Genomic DNA, 20,956 nt, shown 5'->3' with positions numbered 1-20,956 from the left:
TCTGAATGTATATACCAAGAAAGCTTACCAGCCCCTCTGACGTCAGACCCTGGGCTCTCATGTTGCATCAATGTCTAAGACGCCTGACTGTAATTGTCCAATGACATTTTGGGTGCTGGAAATGTTTCTGTTGGGTGTGGGCGACACGTGGAGCCACCCTCTCTTTTTCTCTGTGAACCAGGCCATGATATGTGGCCCCTAGCTCGAGGTGAAGGCATCGATCAGGCTGGCTAATGTTACCGCCACTTTGGAAATAGCGCTGGATTTTCAAGGGACAGTAAATAAGCACACAGCGTTTCGAGGCGGAAACATAGCACCTGCTAAGGGGCTGACTAGGTGCCTTGTAAAAATAAAAACATGAGAGAAACGTTAAACTACGGTCCTGTAACAATGACCTTCTGCAAAGACTTTGTCCATGTTAGGTAGTTACAGTTTTGTTTTGATGACTTATTACAGGAATAAAAACGTTATTTTTTAAATGGGCTTATTCACTGCCTTGCTGAAAGTAACGGTTAGCCTAGCAATAGTTCAGGGAAGGGGGATAAACAGTTAGTCTGATCGCTTACAAGCTCCAGTGGAAAATACATTCAAAATTCTCTAGGCTTTAAGACATAGTCCTGCAATAAGTTAGCTTTAGAGGTACTAGTAGTTGGATTATGTCAGAGCCAAACTACCTATGTTTACAAACTTTAAGCTATGCTAATCGGCTGTTAGCAATGGTTTAATATTTAATCCTAACGTACAGAGATAAGAGTGATTTCAATTTTTTCATCCAACGATTCCTTTAAAACCAAGCAGATGTACCAGTGACCCATCACCATTTTATTTTCCTTACTTTATTTGGATATTTTTCTGAGGACTAAATGGTTAAAGGTCAAATTATCTTACTCTCCATGAACATAAAAAAGCTAACATTAAAGGATAGTCTGGAAAATAAGCAGGATTTTATGTAGTCTGTACAGTTTTGTTTGTTTTCCTATCCTCTGTTAATCAACTTGGGATTGTCTGGCCCCTTGAGGGATTCTGGCCCTCAGCTTGGGAACTACTGAAGTAATGAATGCTATCTCAAATTGAAAAGAAAGATTACTAACCAGTAAGTGTTCCACTAACCTAAATCAGAAGCCTACATTATGTATGGCTGTACAGAATCCTTCATGTCAATGTCTGTCTAGTCTACATAGTTTAAGGGCAGCATTAACAATCTTGGATCTTCGAAGCATGCCCAAATTCAGATTTTCTGTCTCTGTACAGCCAGACACAAAACGAATGACTTGAGCCTGTCATTCTGGAGGTTTGCTTGCATGCAGTTAGGTTATGTAAAGCATGAAATGAAACATGCATCACACGGCTTTTAACTATGCTTGACATGTCTTCATGGCTGTACAGTACATGTTGAAATGCAGTCTGTATCTCAAAGTAGCGGGGAGCTTCACAAGGACGGTAAGCCATTAAGATTCAACTCCAGTTACTTCCAGTGTGCTACAAGTGGAGGATGCAGCTGGGCGGAGGAGACCCCCAAGGTCCTACTATTCAACCTAAAGATATGTAGAGGAAACAAAAACGCTGCAAATACAAATCCCCATGCTGTAGTTTAGTAAAAGCGGGCGAGCCCATCTGAACACATGCTACTCACGCATGCTGGGCCCCAGGTCCACCTGTCAGAATGCAAGGAAATAAGACAGTTCCTCCTTTGCAACTACGCTGTTATGACAGCAGCTACTTCCACCACTACATACATTTAGCATTTGACAACTCCCTCAGTCCATGGTTACTCGCATGCCTGTGTGTCCCATGTCACAACCAACCACCCCCAGCACTGCATTCCTCACTTGTGTGGTGATGTGTGACAACTGACACAGCTTAGTGCCACTCGGAGCTTTTGTGTAAGAGGGCCTTAAAGGCAACAGGGGAAACAAGGAGGATACTGTCGCCCGCACTCCCTCTGTAGCGGTGTCAGCGCTCCCAGGGAAAGATGAAAAGCAACTGAGAAGGTAAACGACGAGGCAAAGTATGTCACAAGCTATCTGGTGGCGTTTTGTCCGATCATATGGGACAATGGGTGTCACATTTTAACACCTGCCGCAAAACTTTGTTTTCTGGGGCGGAAAGCTATTGAGTGTTGCAGTCATATCTGAGAGACAGGAGAGAACCTGAGCTACCTTTACTCAACTCCTTCGCAAGCAAACACATAGGTCTAACAACTATTATATAGTATTATCAAACTATTGTTGACATTTTTGATTCACCAATTATTCTTATAGAAAATACACTGGGAAAAAAAGGACAACATACACATTACCAAAACTTTAGCTGACTGGAATTGACCATTTGTCTCATCAGTGCTGTAAATATATAAAGGGGGTTTAATGTACAATAGAAATACATGAAATTATTAATTATTAATATGTTTTTAGCTGCTAGTGAGTAATTGGCAAAAACACAACCAGTTTATAATTGATTGAGAAGAAAATATATAGCTCGATGGGTATAATTGTGCACACAAAACATGTGACTTGTTAAACAATAATACAAAATATTATAATAATTAAAGTGGACCTATCATGCTATATTTGAATAATATAGTGTAGGACCATGCCTATATAAGGCATATTTATACTTTTTATTTTTCAAAATACCAAACAGATCATGCATTTTAGCCATTCCTCATTTCGCTCAATTTAACACTGTCTTTGCATGGGCTGATTCTGTGAGAACAGCACCATCTACAGGCCTGGCATATGTACTACAGCGTCTCCAGCGCTTTCGAACGGCAATGTCCGTGGCTGTCTCCTCCTGATTGGTGGAGTTGGCCCAATAGCCGTAGCGCCACTTCTGTGACGTCAGAGAAGTGTTCAAATCTGGATCAGTCTGTATCAGATCCGTTGCAGCCCCTTTTTAAGAGATTTGGGTATGGAGGAAAATAGAGAGGGTTGTGTTTTCTGACACTTGGTGAGTTCCCTGGAACACCGGGGACACATATTCATGTAGGCAAGACGTACAAAAGTACATTTTGCATGATAGGTCACCTTTAAGTAACTGATTACATATTACAGAAACTATTTTCTGTGAGCTAGCCTATCTTCCTTTTTCACATGCATTTGTTTCTCATTCGCAATTAAAAACATCCACATTTATGACATTTCTCACAAAACGAGACATGCACAACAGTAAATCTCATTTAACATATTGCACATGAATAAAATGTAAATTATAGAAGCATTTCAAATATCACAATCAAAAAGAGTTTAGTATAAATGCAGATTATAAATGCAACACATTGTTGGGTTGCTGCAAGACTAATGTATAATTTGTTTTTTGCTCTTGATGTGAATTGGCAGCTTCCTCTGAGTGCAGGGTTTAACGGAAGGAGCAGCCTGCCCAAATGTACTGTGACAAAGGGTACAGCACAATCTGTGATGGAAGATATTTTAGAGCCTTTAATGGTGTTCTCAGCAGGGAAGAAACCGAGTCACGCTTTGCAGGAAAAGCCAGATCGTTTAAAATGTTATACAAATGATACATAATGAAATCTGAATTATTTTTCCAGTTTTCTGGTGTCTCACAGCGATGATAAAGAGTTGACATTTTATAAGTTGATATAAGCTTTTAAGGAATGACAACGTAGAAAAAGGTAGATAAAGGAAACATCATGATTTATGTAAGATGTCATTTTTTTCGAGGCATTTAAGTTTGTGTATGTAGATGTTACTCACCGTGGTTAAATAATGAATGCATTGTTATTTTATTATATTTTCTGCAAAAGTAAAGTCATTTTTGTATCTATGTCATGCCAAAACTCCATATCTTGAGGCTTTTGTAAAATGATTATTTTAATAGCTTTGGCTTTGTTACACTCTCTGTTGCAAGCTTGAGTTTGGATGCATAGCTTTTAAAAAATCAAAAGTTACATAATCACACATACACTGGGGAGCCCATTGACTTTGACCTTACATTAGAGGTTAAGTATAGTTATTTTACAACTCAATAAACTCTCTTTAGTCTTGGCCAGAGGTGGAAGAGGTACTCAGACGTGTTACTTAAAGTGGACCTATTATGCTATATTGGAAACATATATTGTAGGGCCATAGCTATACAAAACATGTGAAGTTTTTTGCTTAAAATACCAAACAGATCACCCGGTGGAGCCATGCCTCATACTGCTCATACCCCTCTTTTGTAGCCCTGTTAGAGAAACGCGGATTTCGTGAGTTCCCCGACACACCGGGGGCACATATTTATGTAAAAAAGTGCATTTTGCATGATAGGTCCCCTTTAAGTAAAAGTGGCAATCCTACATTTTAAAAGTACGTTATTATAGGTAGAAGTCCTACATAAAAAATCTTACTTAAGTAAAAGTATAAAAGTATTGCCATCAAAATATACTTAAAGTACTCCTTATGCGTAATGGCCTTTTTCAGAATCTTATATTGAGTTTCTGGGTAACTATTATGATTATTCATGTGTTTTTATCACAACTGGTAAATGTACAGCTAATTGGAATAACTATATATACTGCTGCTGGATATCTCAACCTATACATATATTTCAAAGTGTATTTAATTATTGATTTAGATTTTGTATAAGCTAATAGTATAAACCTAAAAATAACTAGCAACAAAAGCTGTCAATAAAAGTACAGTATTTGAGTAAATGTAGCTACTTTGTAACTATCCATCACTGATCTCGGCTGCTGAGAGTTTTTGCATTTTGGTAAAGCACAAATAATCTATATTTGGTATAGTACTAGTAACAAAGGCTGTCAAATAAATGTAGAGCTGTACAAAGTACAATATTGGCTTTGGAAATGTAGTGGAGTGCCTCAAAATTGTACAGTGCTTATGTTCTTTTATATTATCCATCACGGCTGCTGGATTGAAAATAGAAAAGAGAGTTTGTTCAGTTTGGCGAAGCATAAAGAAGCTATGAGCAAAAAAAGAAAGAAAGGATGAAAAAATGCAACTAAAAGAATACTGTACTTTTCTTGTTGCCTCACATGGTTTCAGCACATCTGGAGGGAGCACTTTTTGAGGACTGGCCCAGTGAAAAGCAAAGGGGCGGGGTCAGAGTCAGTGTTGGATTTCACAGCCGGAGAACGTGACTGCAATGGTTGCCTCCGCGCGAGCCGTGCCAAACTTGTCCTCTCTCTGAAAAGCGGCTCTCCGTCTCTTTCCGCACCGCGCGGTTTTTGTCCATTTCGGGGGTTTATGACACCCGGGGACCCCTGAGAGCCACTGTTTTGCAGATTTTGAGAGCCGGAAGAAAACTTTATAGAGAGTACCACCGCGGAGAAACGCGGGGGAACTTCCAGCAGCAGCCCGAGGGGACCGGGAGGAGGAGTCAACAGGTCCCAGGTATTAACATCCATTGACAGCTTGTCAACATCTGACAGCATGCGGTGTCAGCCTCTATAGGAGGGAGCCGTGTTTCACCTGGGGGGCTTTGAATGCGCCATGCATGGAGACAGTGATATTGTGCACCAGGGTATTTTTCTTTTAACGCTGTTCATTGTCAGAAAACGGACTGCATAACTCCTGTCAAGTTGCTAATTTTTGGCCAACACAACAAAAGAAAGCTAATTGTGTTTAAAAGAGTATATTCAGCTGATACGACTGGGCGGCTAGCATGCACAGCTAACGCTCCTCTGCTCCTCAATAGCTTGTAAATGCAGGGTCGTTTTTTTTTATACCGCTGACAGTTTCCTCTTGTCAATTAAAAGAGCCAAAAGGACGACTGTGTAGCTTGGCATTTCAAAAAAAGTGTTTAAAAAGAGTTAAAAACATGCAGTGCTGAGCGTCTGCACCCACTTGTTTGTTTTTGCAGCGTCAGGACAGCGGAATGTGGAGAAAAATGTATTTTTGGCGTCGTGTTTTTGCACGTTTGCATCTATTTTGCTTATTTGTGGTGTACTTTATGCTGTAGGTGAACTTTGCCTGAGTGCATAGCTTAATCAAGGATCATACCAGGAGCTTCCTCTCCTCTGTGTGGATGCACAGCTCACAGCCTGCATTCTTCTGCTGTGCTCTAATACTGAGCTGCAAACTTGATGACCCAAAAATATACATGCATTCTTCTGAAAATAGAGCCTTAAAGCAACACTGGAAACTGACGGATATGTGGCACCAATTTGTTCACACCCCTGATTAACACCTGTCAAGATAATGTGTTAATTTGACATGTCTGGATCTTGGCAAATTGAATGTCAGGACTCTTGTTGTAATATGGGAGTTACATACCCTGTCTGCAGCATCAGAAAATCATCAGTTATCGAGTAAAATGTACATTGTGCATTACCCCTAATTTACAGCTGTAATGAGCACTTTCTAGATCTTTCCATTTTATTTAAGTAATCTTATAAATTTGTGCACTTTATGCATTTAGCACAGGATGATTTGTTGAATGATATTTGATGGCACTACTACTGATTTTAGAATGGCTCACTCAACTTATATAGTACTGGCTGCAGACATGGCAGTGTTTACCGACTTTTTTGTTGTTGTGGGGTGAGGCTTGGAGAACAAATTGCACTTTCCTGGGACAACCTGTGAAATTTAGAGCAAGATGCATTAGAGGACCAGTCACTCAGCGGGAAATTTGGTGTGTCTGTGGGTCACCTCCTCTTAGTGTGATTCACAGTTAAATGTTGTGCCACCGCCGTTGGCAAATTGATCAATCTTAAACTCAGGGAAAGATTGTTACCCTGCCCTCTGAACTGTCACATATGATTATTATTGAAGTTTAGAGATTTTTGATAACGTAAATGTTTAAGTCACATGTTTTTTTTTATCATGCTGCTCCTACTAAAACAGAAATGATTTGGCATCCTTTCCTGCAACCAAACAGAATAACCAAGCAATTAAACGTCTTTTTCAAAATGCAGCGGTGTTCTGATACGCAGCACAGTTTCTTTGTGAGACTGTCAACCCTCCCCGACAGTCGTCAACGGGAAGTAGGTATTCTCCTTGTGTGTGAGCTGTGCCAGTTTGAGGTCTCGCACGCCTCAGCCTCGAATGGCACTAAATGTGTCATCGTCATCATCGTGGTGGCAGTGGCACATTTGCTTTGCCCTCTCACATCCCCCATTCCCTCCCAACGTCCTTTCCTTCCTCTGCAGATTGTAGAGTCAAGTGTGAATGACACTGGAAATGACTTTTTTTCTCACTCTTTGTTCTTCAAAAAAACACAGTAGTAGTGAGTCAATGGCTCCTAGCTCTGTCACATTTATTAATGTTGTTTTTCTCATCACATGTGGAACAAATGACTTGGTTATAAAAGGTGATGAGGAATTTGTTCACAAAGATACATTTGTGTGGAGAATACTTGGCACTGGCAGGTCAATCTGCCGGCTGGTTCCGCTCTGGGTGGTTTTCATAAAATCCAAATATTTCAAATATGGACCTTTTGAAAAGAAAAAAAGAAGGTCTTAGTTAATTAAACTGAAACATAGCACCCATTCAGGCAGAGCTGGGCATGTTGTGGTAGTAAGTATTTCCTTAAAAAATGCTTAGAGATTCAAAAATAATAAATTCTTATGGAAAAATTACTCAATGTGAAAGGTAGAGAACACGATCATCTTTTTAATTCTATTTTGTTATGTTACTAAGTTACATTTTTTGTATTTAAAATCATTACTAACATGACATTTGGCAAGAATGACCCCTCTTCTGTTTTTTTATGTATTCATTAAATTACTCCAAATGATTTATTTTATACGGCCATGCTTAAAGCGAGCCTCTGCTTTGTATGTTGAATGTAGATGTTGTAAGTGACCTTTTTTTCATATTGAATGGCAAATAAAAAAAGCGGGCGCAGTGTTTATCCCGTTCTCGGATTACAGCCAGGTGTCATCCATTCAGCTCAGTAGGTCACCACATTGTTGATCATGCAAAATCGTTTTGATCTCGGTCACAAGATATCACCCTTCACGAATAACATGTTAGATTTACATGTCAGATTTAGCAAGCTTCTCCTGTTTTTTGGCGCTTGACCTCACTTGCCCTGAGAAGCCCCTCAGTGTGTGTCAGGTGGTTTTGGTGTGTGGTGGTCTACACACAGCCTGGCCCTTAGCAGCAGCAGGCGGCTCCCTGTTGTAGACCCACACGGCTGACTCATGAGGCTGTGCAGCACAAACTCATCAGGCACTGACAGATGAGACATGCTCCCCACAATGGCAGGGCACCCTGGAGATGTCACCCAGTGCTCGCTTAACGGTAAACACCGGTACCCAGTCCCACCCACACACCCTGTCAGATTCTGCCTGCCAGTAGCTCAGGAAGTTCTTAAAGAGAAAAACCACACTGCAGAATTAGCGTTTTGCTTTCCGGTGGAATAGCTTTTATGATGTGATTTGCTGATCTCCACTTAAAAATATAATACACTGTAGTGTGTCATAGATTCATTGTCATAGGTTTTCTTAGGTTCTTTTGTATATTTAAATAAACATTTGGTGTAAATATTTGTCTTTATTCTTTTTTGATGATAAATAGTTTCTTAAAAATAGTTTATTTTTATTATCGTTATATTTTTTGACCTACGCTTACAATTTATTTCCTTAGATGGTTTATGTTTCCAACGCCAGACGCCAAAGCACATTTCTTGTATGTGTAAACCTGGCAATAAACTTGATTCTGACTTTGATTTGCCAATAGTTTGTCAATCTTTGGCCTCGTAGAAAAACAGTCTACAAATGGAATTCAGTGGAACCAAGCAATGTACTTTTACACAAATAAAACCAGCCTGACCTTAATGAAAGAGCCCTACAACTGTGTCTGAATAAGTAGAAAGAAAACGGTATATTACAGTGGTTTGGCAGTGGTGCCCGATGACGTAGTCCCTGCCTTAGGGACTTGGGCGAGTGTGGGAAAAAGGCATGAGAGAAGAAGGGTGGGAGCTGATACCGGGAGAGTGTAGCCGGAGCCAAGTGGGATTTTTTTTTTTGGAGGGGGAGTTGTGGAGCCGCTGTGATGTTGGGATGATGGAGCTCCGCTCACGTCGGCCGGCGGCAGTAACGCAGGCCCGCTTTGCATACTGATACTCTCTCTGCTGCTCTCCTCATCACTCTATGGACACCCCAGCCCTACCAGCCTGCCACTGGTTAACTACCCCCCTCTTTCTCACTGCCGCCTTTTATTCCTCTTTTATGGCTTTGATGGTATTAAATAATCTTTACGTGTCAGAGTGCACAGCTCCCAGTGTTCATGTCGGGAGAGCGAGAGAGCAATTAGGTCAGAGCGGTAGAATAACTCGGTTTCATCCCAGTCTTAAAGCGGCAGGGTACCTCACTTCAACTCACACTTTATATTCACCTCAAACCTTCAGAGTGAGATTTTCAAAGAGGTCCAAGGCCAGCGGGGTTATCAAAGCACTCAGAGAGATAACTTTGTATCTCTCCGTTGTGTAGTCTCATAATAAAATGGCCCAGAATGGATCATCGGTTGTGGTATTTTAGGTTCCTCACTATGTTAATTTGCCTGAAGATTTAGGCCACGTTTGTCTCCTTTTTTCGTAATGAGGCTGAGACCCATATAACCTATTATCCTGGTTATTGATTTGGAATGTGTTTCAAGCTAGACCTTGAAATCATTGACACATATATCTGCGGAGTTGTACTGATTTTTTTCTTTAAGACAAACAGATCCGGGAAAAAACGATAAATTGAAGGCCTTGTGTTTCTGCTTGGTGGGATCTCACATGATCGGCATTGTAAAGTTTCCCAGAGCCCCATGTTTGAGATTGCATTTCGACCATTTGGCACGGGAATGTTCTGGCCCATGTCACACTGTTTCATTGCCCGCGTCAGAGGGTTTCATACTATTTTCCACACTAATTTTCTACCTTGGCTTTTTTTTAAAAAGTGTCTCTGCCCAGTCGGACAGTCCCTCGGCGTGACGGCTGACATTTACAGAGAAAGAGCCCTATTGTCGGTCCTTAATCCCACTCCAGCCTCCTCTCCATAAAACAATGGTATCAATTGCTTCCACTGAGTACATCCACAGCTCTGAGTGAGAGACAGGCTGTTAGCTAGCCTGCCAGGCCGACAACCTCTTCATTCCTGGTGATTGCTCTGTCCTCGAGTCCACGGATTCAGGCGTCTGGGCTAATATTATCTCTGTAGCATGAGAACCGGCCCTTGATCGCGGCTGCAGTGCCACCTTGTAAACACACAAATAATGGCTTGTGTATATATTTATTTTCCCGGGGAGACAGTGGAGCTTGGACACCCCCCCTTCCCTCCACCTTCTTAATGAATGGTCTCCTTCTATTTTCCTTCATTTTCCCCCGGACACTGCCATTAACTTTGACAGATGATATGTTCTTTCATTGAAACAGTGATCTGAGAGCGCTGTCACTGGAGATTGGATTCGCACACCCCACCCCTTTGCTTTTTTTCTCCAGCTCTCCTTTTCTCTCCGTCCTCCTTTTTTCCTGTTGCTCTCTCAGTCAGTCTGCACTGAGGGACATGCTGTTAATATTACTTTTAGAGCCGCACTGTACAGCTGAGCTGCCAAGTTAACCCTCTGCTGCCATGAGTCTGACAGCTAGCCAGAGAGCTGGTGTCGCTTACACACATGTCTGACCAGTCTGTCCTTAAGCGCTCTTCGATATTACCAGTAGCGCTCTGTGCCAAGTCCATGTCTGTATTCAGTTAGGACATACTAAGTCTATTTACTTGGTTCTCCAGAGGAAAGAAAACCCTTTAATTTTCATATTTACAGAAAGATTAGACACAGCAATCTGAATGGCTCCACATTTTTCCATGCAAGTAACAATTCTTTCCTTTTATCTGTTTATAATTTTCCATTTATTCTGCGATTTGTTGTGTTAAAAAAATGGCATTAAAGAACAACAACATTTCCACCCCATTTTCCACGAGTTCAAGTCTTCAAATGTCCTGTTTTGTGCGTCCAAAACCTAAAGATATTCAGCTATAAGGATAAAAACTGGTGTTTTTGCTTCCAAACATGCCTCAGGTTACAACTAAATATCTTCACACTGTTGTGGTTACTCATAAGCTGGACTGCACTTCATCACAACAGATCATCCTCCTCCTCCTCCTCCTCTTCCTAATTAAAACAGCAGACAGCTCCTGTGTAATTCCCAGTCCGCTGTAGGAAACACAACACGTGATAGTCCTGTGCAGAGTCCAGTTTCAAAGCACTGCACAAACCAAAGCATCTTAAAACTGATTTCAGTGGAACAAATCCCCTCCATTGTGCCTCCTGTGTGGGCGTGTGTGGCCGTTGACAGTGTATTACCCAGCTGCTCTAGCTGCAGCTGCTTGCACATTAGCTCCAGTTGCAAGGCCACATTTATCAGAGCAGTAGTGAACACCCCGGCGGAGAGATAATGGTCCCGAACAAAGATGACACCTACACTTCCTAGCTCCAGCAGCTAGCCGGTCACAAGTATTCCGGCTCATTGCATTGTTATTACCCTGCACGCCATATCTATGTGGCTAGTGAGCCTCTTCTATTTATTCCGTCTCTATGGGATGTCATCACGGTGCAGAAATGCCATCGCACCGTATATCTGTCATGCTGGGATGTTGCGGTACGGCGCCTGTTAGATGACAGGAGTTACAGCTGGAGGGAGTGGAAGCAAAGACAAAAATAACCCCAAAAACAATGCAGAAAAAGATGATTATTGGTTATTTACATCAGGCCTGCACGATTGTGAAAAAAATATTAATCGCGATTATTTTGACTTGCAATGCGATTGCGACATGATTACAAAAATGGATGGATGGATATTTTTCAATCACAATCCTCATTTAATTGAAAAAGTTATATTAAATGATTATGGTGTGACTTTTTAAGATGATTTGTACTAAACAATTGCGTTTAGCTAAGTCTGTAGAGTAGGATTTTTTTTTTAGGATATTTCCACAATTCTTTATTCTAAATGGTATTTTAACACATGTTTAAGCCTTCAACAAATATTGGGCTTTGTGTGTTTTGAATATTGCAAAAGTTCATATTGCAAAACGATTAATTGTGCAACACTAATTTACATTTACTTTCATAAAACAGTAATATATCTTACACATTTTGTTCCTTTAAAAGCTAAATGTGTTGTTTGATATCAAATCAAATCAAGTTTTATTTATATAGCACATTTATAAACTATTTTTGGTCGAGCCAAAGTGCTGTACATATAATAAAAATACCCTACAATAAAGACACTTTACAGCAAATACAACAGCACAGATTGTTCAGAATATCAGTATGAGAAAAACGACACCCTCTATCCTTAGACCCTCACACAAGGAAAAACTTCCAGAGAAAACCCACAGTTTAAAGGGGGACATGGGAGAAGCCTCAGGGAGAGCAACAGAGGAGGGATCCCTCTCCCAGGACGGACAGACGTGCAATAGATACTACCGTTTGGTAGTTTACATATCAATAATATTCATACAGAATATATAAGTGAGTAAAGAATCTCAGAAATTCTCCCAGCATCCTTTTCTCGTCGTTGCTCGTAAATGATACTCATTCAGTCCGTGCGACTGTCAGACACCATCAATAACCGCGGATTCTTTGATTGGTTTTGTACTTCATTTTGTGTCAACATGATTTCCATTTTTCTTGGCTTTTTGTGTCGCAGTAATAATTCTGTAATATGGCACACCAGGCAGCATATGGCTGCCATTTATGATCAACAGCCTCTGTGAAGGGGTGACTGGAATATGCAAATGACTGCATGCTAATGGAATAGTAATGTAATGAAGTGCGTTGTATATGGCCAATAATGAGTCTCTGGTTATTGAGTGCTGATGGCCTTTGTTGTTTCACAAGCTGCAGCTTTCTTGTTTGTGTGTACACACACACACACACACACACACACACACACACACACACACACACACACACACACACACACACACACACACACACACACACACACACACACACACACACACACACACACACACACACACACACACCCTTTTTTATTGATTCTTGGCATTGGATGAAAAGCATATTGATAAATACCTGGAGTACTTGCACATTGAAATCGTGAAACTAAATTGGGCAGAACTGAGACAGATGCGGCGCAGTAAATTAAACAAGCAATCCTCTCTGTTGGGTGACAGCACAATGGTGATTAGGGTTTCATGTGAGCTGCCCTACATTATTTATGGCTGTGCTGTGGGCTGCCTGCAGTTGAATAAACCCACAGTCCATTGACTGGGCACATTATGGGAGGCCGACTAGTAGTGAGGGGGGGGGGGCGTTAAAAATGGCGTTATTTGCTCTCGAGGAGGTCCATTTTCATCTAAATGAAGGTGGAAGCCCCAAGCGTGTTGTTTCCAGGCCCTGCGTGTGTGAAATGAGTTGACTGTGTTCCAGAGGCTCCTCTCAGAGGCCATTTCTGCACAACCTTTCATTTGTATACATCAGCCTTTTCTGGTTTTCTTAGTCACTTCCTACTCGACTTGGGGCCCATTGCACATTCATAACATCGCTTATTTTGGTCCACACGTGCTTTCCTACATAATAAGTTATGTTGAATTGCTTTGCCTCACGAAAACACAGCCTGCATTATTGCGTTCCTTTAATAATTCCTGCATATATACTTGTGTTTGTTACTAGCAGATAAACAAGTGTGTATCTTATGAGGCAGGAACATTTGGATAGGACAAGACATAATCTCGTCATTCACAGCAGAAACAATATACTGTAGTTAAAATTCAAATGTGTTTTTTTCACCTGCACACTGGCACTTGCAATACAACCTGTTTTTTCTAACTCAAACTGGATTTGCTTGCCAACGCCGGCTGTCTGTTGGATAGACATTTATTGGAAACACTAGCTACTGTTAATTCCTGCCTTGCGGTACTTTCAAAGCAATACTGGGCGTTAACGAACTGCTTTAATGATTTATGACAAACAAAAAAAAGGGTTGGAAAGATATTTATTTTTATATAATACATTAAAATATCCTTGATGGTCTCTATCCAGCCTGTGACACCCCTTGAGCTTGTTAGCTATGTATTTTATTGAACAAAAATAAAGATCAAACCCAAAATGAATGAGGCTTCATCTGGCCATCATGTAGTAAAACTTCAATATCAATACAACTACATCAATAACTGTGCAACCTATTAGTGCATTACTGATTTTCCTTTTAAACCAATAGCCATGCATATTAATACTAATGATTATTGGTGTTGTTATTAGTTACCTTGTGGATATTAGGTGACACCGTACAATACGTAGATGCTGTTAATACAAAAACAGATCCACGCAATCAACAGTTTTATGAAATTATGAAAGAAGTTAAGGAAACTGAGTGTTTTATGCTGCTTCCCTTGGGACACTTTTGTAGTAGCTAGCAAAAGACCCCGCAGCAATCACGTCTTCGTCTACAGCGTGATTTTCTTTTTTCACAATCAAGGGCGACAGAATAAGGGGGCTTTTGACTCCCAGATTGCATTGTTCAACTTCATGAACAGACATATTTCAGTGAGTGCTCAGGGTCTTTCTCTGTAGGCAAATACAACAACTTGTACTGTTGAAATCCTCCACCTTTTTGATATACATTCACATTATCTATATATTGGAATCAGATGAAAGGGGGGGGGTTAGTGGTCAGACGTCGACACAATCAATGGCGGCTTTCACTATTGCCTCTTCCCATGACTCTACTTGGGAAAGAATCAGCCAGACATCTTGCAATACGTGAAAAGGCATTGATTTTAAATAATTCTGATATAATCCAGTATTGTGGTTGGGCTTATCATTTAAATAAAAATACATTTTCCAAAAGGTTTGGCGTGTTTTTGCATGTTTGTTATTCGAAGAGATTAAATAAACAAACAAAATAAGCAAATCCCAAAAATTGAAAACCAAAAACCTACCCACAATGGAATAGTGAAACATCCCGGGTCCAGCGCTAATGCATATCTGTTCGTTCCTTTTACACGTCGGAGCAGGAAAAGCCCAGGTGTAATTAATAACATTAATTGCATCCCATTTAGTTTTAGGGCTGGGTATTGTGCCTGATGGCTCACTGGCTTACTAGGGCACTTAAATTGAACCGAGCATCGTTAACGTTATTAGTAACACCTGGACTTCTCCGGCTGCAACATCGACAAATGTTGGCTGTTACAAAAATACAGATTCTCCCTACCTCTCACACCCTATATCGCTCCCAATATAGAGCTGCTGTGTGATTCAGCCGTGAACACAGACAGTGGAGGAAGTAGGAATGTGAAAAATGAGGTGAAAACTGTTTGCAGACCGTTTGGAACGCGGCCCATTGTTACACCTATACAGATGTGAAAAAAGGCCGCGCTTGATCCGGCCCTGTTTCCCAAACATTACTGGGTTGCCTGAAGTGTGAAATTATTGTGTCACTGTTACATTTGAAGTCAACAGACAACAGAATTACAGTGGCGATGATATAATGTCTGTATAATTTGTTCAGCTTGTAGTGCTGTTGCAGGTCATCTGCTCGTTAAGTGACAAATTGGAAACAGGTGTGCATTGTTTCATCGCCTGCGCACTGAGCCAGCACTATCAAGCTGTTAAAGGATTCACATTTAAAGTATTATTATTTATTAAGATGTGCTAATACCTACATTTTAATATCTACTGTAAGTATCCTTTTTGTTTGTTATTTTTAGGGCTGTCCCGAATACCATTTTTCAGGCTCCGGATATTCGGTAGTAATCAGCAGCGAATATTCGGTGCGGAGAGATTTGTATTTTTTTTTTATAAAAATCTTTTTCCAATTTTTTTTTTTTCCAAAAGGTTTCATAACACGCTCCGAAACCGAGACACCTGACAACACGCTGTTAAGCAGAAGCGCAGAAAGAGCATACTATTAAGATTTATATGTATTTATTGTCTCAGTACTCGCAAACATTCAAACTAAATGTGTCCTCTGTAGGGTCTGCTGTATTGTTGAGGATGTTGATGGCTGGGATGCACCTATGGACACAAGTTATTATTAGGCTGAGCTACTCAACTTTATGCCAATAATTGCCTTAGCCCCAGATGTTCCCACATTACTAAAATTGAAAAACTAATAGAAAAAAACAATTCGGTTGCTTGCTTGCAACTATTTTCCGAGCAAAGTAAGTGCACGTTATCATCATGTGTAACGTTACTGTTTAAACGGCGGATAAAGCAGCTTCATCATGGCAACTTGACAACAGCTAAGCTAAGCTAGGCTACTACTTACAGCATCCAGGGGACTTTTCAGAGTTGTTTTGCCACCGTGGTAGGCCAGTTTCTTGTCGCATATTTGGCACACTGCCTTCTTCTTACCGTCGTCCAATTTAAAACGGCGCCACACAGCTGAAGTCTTCGGCATTTTGCGGGTGAAGCGAGGTGAAGCGTGCCGTTTGCGTTCATGACTGTGAGTGAACGCGATGTCAGGAGCACAGGCTGAGATTGTATATATTTCCGCATTTTAACAGTGCAATTCAAAAGTATAAATATATTATAAGAATATGTCAATTCGCCTTTATTAATAGCATACATTTAGAAAAAAACGGGAAAAAAACCGAATATCCGAATAATTAAATTGAAACCCGAATAGTTGGCCAACGAACAAATAGTCGAATATTCGGGTACAGCCCTATAGTCTCTGTATGCAGTTTTGTGTTTTACCCAGCCTGCTGGTCTATAGTTTACAGCATATTGTGAGGCTCTGGGTTTAAAGAGTTTATGTCCTCCATCTTTAAGTTGTTTTTGTGGATATTTCCCTAGATTTATTTTAGGCTGTTCTCCATTATATAACTCTTATCCTCTTCACGGATTCATGCTTTTAGTTGTTGCTTTGAACAATATCCATTATCCATTTTTTCTGTGCCTCCAGTAAGCTGCTCAAAGAGGGCTGATTGGGCACATTGTTCAGAAATGTGGTGATGTAGAAAACCTCCAATAATAACTGCACAAACAATATGGAGAAGTACTGTAGATACTTTGAAGCTTTTGTCTGCAGTTAATCATTTAGCGTTGGAGGCGTGGGATGAGTACATGCCCTCTCTAATTTGTGTTTGGTTGGGCATTTCACTTCTAGTCGAGTAATTGTTGATTTTCTGCCCTTTGCACGAGTTATAAAATGACAAACAAGAAGTCTGTGTTTGTTTTAAATGTGAAATGTACTGTCATCACCATTCTGATAGATGTCTGGTTGCGTAAGTGTGTGGCCTACATTACTTTCTCCTCAGCACAACAGCGTGCATTTATTCTCAGTTGGCCTCTGGCCCAGGAGACCCACTCGGTCTTCTTGCCTCTACACCAGAAGATTGCAGAGCTGCTGTGCATCTCCAGCCTCTGTGGGGCAGTCCCCTGGGGTTAGGCTGCTTTATGATATGTCTGTGCCAAATCTGATTCCTCAATTGCTTCATTGTCATTTGCTCCATATGCATGTCAGTGTGTTTTGAGATGTGGCTCCATGCAGTCCCTGTGTTCAGATACCTTACATGGCTTCCATCAGCGCTGGGTGCCTCCCTCTCAACCAAAACCGCAGCCCCTTCATCCTCAAACCATTGTTTTGCTATTGAAAATTATCTTTTGAGCCTCCCTCGTGAAGCATGAAATACAAGCTTTTATATTGGCATTGGCAGGTATTTAAACTTTTGATCCGATCCAGACTGTGCTCATTAAATCGTCAAAATGATGTAATGTTTCGCTGCCGCTGCCGAGTGCCAGCTTGCCATGTTTTTCTACTTAGGGATTCCAATATTTGTCTTTGTCATAAACACAGGGCATCTGGTTTGCCAGTGCTTGGCCCAGGCTTCATTTTCGACTTTGACAACGAAATGTGGCTGAGAGAAGCTCCTCGTTTAGCATCTTGCGTAGGTATGATGAATGTTACTAATCACCTATTGACCCCTAAAGGTCGAGCCTTTGCCCTGTTGCCCCCCCCCCCCCCCCCCCCCCCCTGCTGTCTTCTCCCTGCCCCTGTACCCTGTGGATAGCCTTTATCTGGTTCCGGCTGTAGTTTTCTCTCTTGTCCAGCAGCAGATACCACGCTACACTATGCACTTTCCTTGTTTGCAGTCAAGTGTGAGATTATTTCCCCTTCCACATTTATCTTTCTAAACATATCTGTTGTTTGGCCATGTGCCCTCTGAGATACATTTATGTTGTGAATGTGATCACAGCGAGCCAGAACAGATATGCTTTCCTCTCCGTGTTTCAGCTTTATTTTTGACCTTTGCACTGCTAATATCACAGCCGGTTTGAAGGACCCTATGGAGGAGATAAGTAAATGGAAGAAAGTGTGAGATTATCAGGGAAATAATCTTCCGGAAGAAATGAATTTGGCTGAAATATCAAGAACAGGGCACACACACACACACACACACACACGCGCACACACACACACACACACACACACACACACACACACACACTCTGAGCATCTAGGCTGGATGGGGTTTCTTTTCAGCTTTTTTTTTTCCACTGGCACTGTAAAGAACCGCAGAGGAGCTTTTGTTCTTTTGAAAATCCACCTGATAATGTCAGTAGCTGGCTCCTTGCCTGAGCTGGTTGGATTTAAAAGAGGAAGGAGAGGGAAACAACCCAAAACAGCTCCCAGTCTCCAGCCCAGTGTTACACACAGCAAACACGACACAGTGGCCCAGATTTTTTTTTTTCAATCCCCCAGTGAAACAAAAACAACGACAACTGTGTTTTGGAGCTTTTAGAAGCGAATGGCGAATGTAAATTTCAATGGGGAACTCTCAGAGTGGAAAAGTGCAGCACAGGTACGAATAACAATGCTGGCAACACAATAATGGCGCCAGCGTGATGCCAAGTTTTCTGGGTTCACAGATAGGCCTTCACTTCCTCCCCCCTTCTTACAAGTTCCACATGGGACTGATTGAGCCATTTCGTATTGCTAAGCTGCGTGAAGAGTGCTACTTTTATAATAAAAGAATACTTCTAAATCAAGGCTTGACAAATCTACTTTCTCCATGTCCCCATATTGAGGGTTGGCGGATTAGGCTCTCATTTTAGTAGCCACTTATCTCTTTAGTTCCTTTTTAAGAATTAGTTCCAAATAACAAAAAAGTGTGAAAAATGGGAAAGCTTTTTGGGGGTTGGATGGGAGGGGGGCTATTGTCAGGGAAGCAAGGCTGTGAAATAGAGATTGTCTAGTGGCGGCGAGGGCCTGTGCACAAAAGTTCAAATTTACATACAAATGACCAGAAAACACACTTTTTGTAGCAGACGGGCAGAAGGCAGCTGATTAACGGAAGTCTTTGAGGAATTTATAAAATCACAATCAATGCAACCACACAGAGATCACAAGGTCTGAAGTAGTTTTCAAACAACCAACAGAAAGACAAATGTAACACTAGTTTTTTCACCTATCCCTCTCTCCTGTCTGGTTTTCCAGGAAGTGGAAGTTTACAGAAACAGTTGTGATTGAAGATGAACGTTTGATGAAGGAACGGTCAGTCAGAAAGCAGCTTTGTGTTCATTTAAGGAGTCTAGTTTCACGTACACTCACTGCAAGTCGACAGTAAATTGTAGTCTAAACAAAATCACTTTGCCAGGCCCACTGTAATGTCACTAACACCCGGTAGTTTAGACCTTTCCATTCGACATGTATTTGGGTACAGTGACACGTCATCAATACTAAACAACCATCAATACCCCACTGGAGGCAGTTGCATTTAAAACAATGGAGGACACAGCGTTGGTGTGCATTCAGCACTTTTGAATAGCCGTCAGCTTATTGATTCCCCTTCAAGGTCGGCATCCATTCGTCTCTGCTTTTTCTTTTCCGTTTGTGACAGCGAAGGGTAAATGCGTGTTAAAAAAATGTGCGATTCAATGGGGTCTGGAGGGGGGGAGACCGATTAAAAAAACAAACAAAAAAAAAACACTGCGGTTTCCACTCAGGTTTGCTTCTCTTGGATTAGAGCCCTTTTTCGTTGCGGGCAGTGTTTGGGTGTGATTATGTAATCCATCAGGGTATTACCATAAAGGCGAGGGGGGGGGGGGATTGGTGTGCCTATGGGCTGGAAGGTAATAGTGGTGCTACTGATGATCATCGTCTAGCAACTGCCCTAGGGCAGGAATGTTTTGTGCGCCGATGTGTCCGACAGGTGGCTAGGAGACGCTAATTGATTAATGATCAGGGTGATATATGAGCCCCCGCGGCCAGCCTAAACATAAAGGCTCAGAGCACCGGTGTCACCCTAAATCATTTCCAACCAGGCCAGTAAAACCAAAACAGTTCCCTCATTAGCATATGAAAGACAAATTGGGAGGGGGACTGTGCCTTCCAAGCGCTTTGTAGGCCGCCTATTGTCGACATCCTGAGTCTGAATTAACAGGCTAGCATTTTATGCCCGATGAATAATGACAACAAAGCTGGTTTTATAATCAGGGTCACTCGGCACTAATGAATGATTAACATCACGACGATCTAAGCCTTTGATATGGGTTGGATTACTTTTTCTACCCATGCATGGCACAACAGCACCTAGATGATTGCACGGCTTAAAATAACCTGAGCTGTATGTCATCTCTGTTGTTCTACTTTGTTGTTATAAAGCTCAATCTGGATGGATGTGCTCTCCCCTTGCGTTATAGTAACTATAACTCCTCACGTATAGAGTAGTGATCATTTCTTTACATGGTGTGTTTTTGCTCTACACATCACCGAGCTGACGGGTTTTCCATTCACGATGGTGTCAGATTCTCCTTGATTGAGTGAACATTAGTGGAATTCACCTTCCCCCAGATGATCATATTTTGCACTCGGCATTCCATATAACACTGTCATCGTCAGTGGATGTGTCCCTCTCACTTCCTCTCTCTCTCCCCCTGCCTCTTCCTCCCTCTCACTCTCTCCGGTTATTTACCATTCCACAGGGGGCCTTGCGTGACCCTCTTCATTGTTTTGTTTGGATGACTCTGAAGGACAATGGCAGTCTGGAGCCTTGGCCGGCGCTCAGCGTGTGTGAATCTGCATCTTTCCATTT

General features: G+C 41.4%; 1 protein-coding gene across 3 annotated transcripts in view; it reads left to right on the top strand.

The window, feature by feature from the left end:
* The first annotated feature begins 5,060 nt into the window (after nucleotides 1-5,060).
* The window catches only part of raraa (retinoic acid receptor, alpha a), a 152,063-nt gene continuing 136,167 nt past the window's right edge, over nucleotides 5,061-20,956 (top strand). For all 3 annotated transcript variants that reach the window (XM_079659692.1, XM_079659690.1, XM_079659691.1), the window contains exon 1: nucleotides 5,061-5,351. The gene's annotated coding sequence lies outside the window, so the exon portion shown is untranslated. The remainder of the gene's footprint in view (nucleotides 5,352-20,956) is intronic.

The sequence above is a fragment of the Notothenia rossii genome (genome assembly GCF_949606895.1).
Source record: "Notothenia rossii genome assembly, chromosome: 11".
In the NCBI taxonomy this organism is placed as follows: domain Eukaryota; kingdom Metazoa; phylum Chordata; class Actinopteri; order Perciformes; family Nototheniidae; genus Notothenia; species Notothenia rossii.
This window is presented reverse-complemented; position numbering and strand designations above follow the sequence as displayed.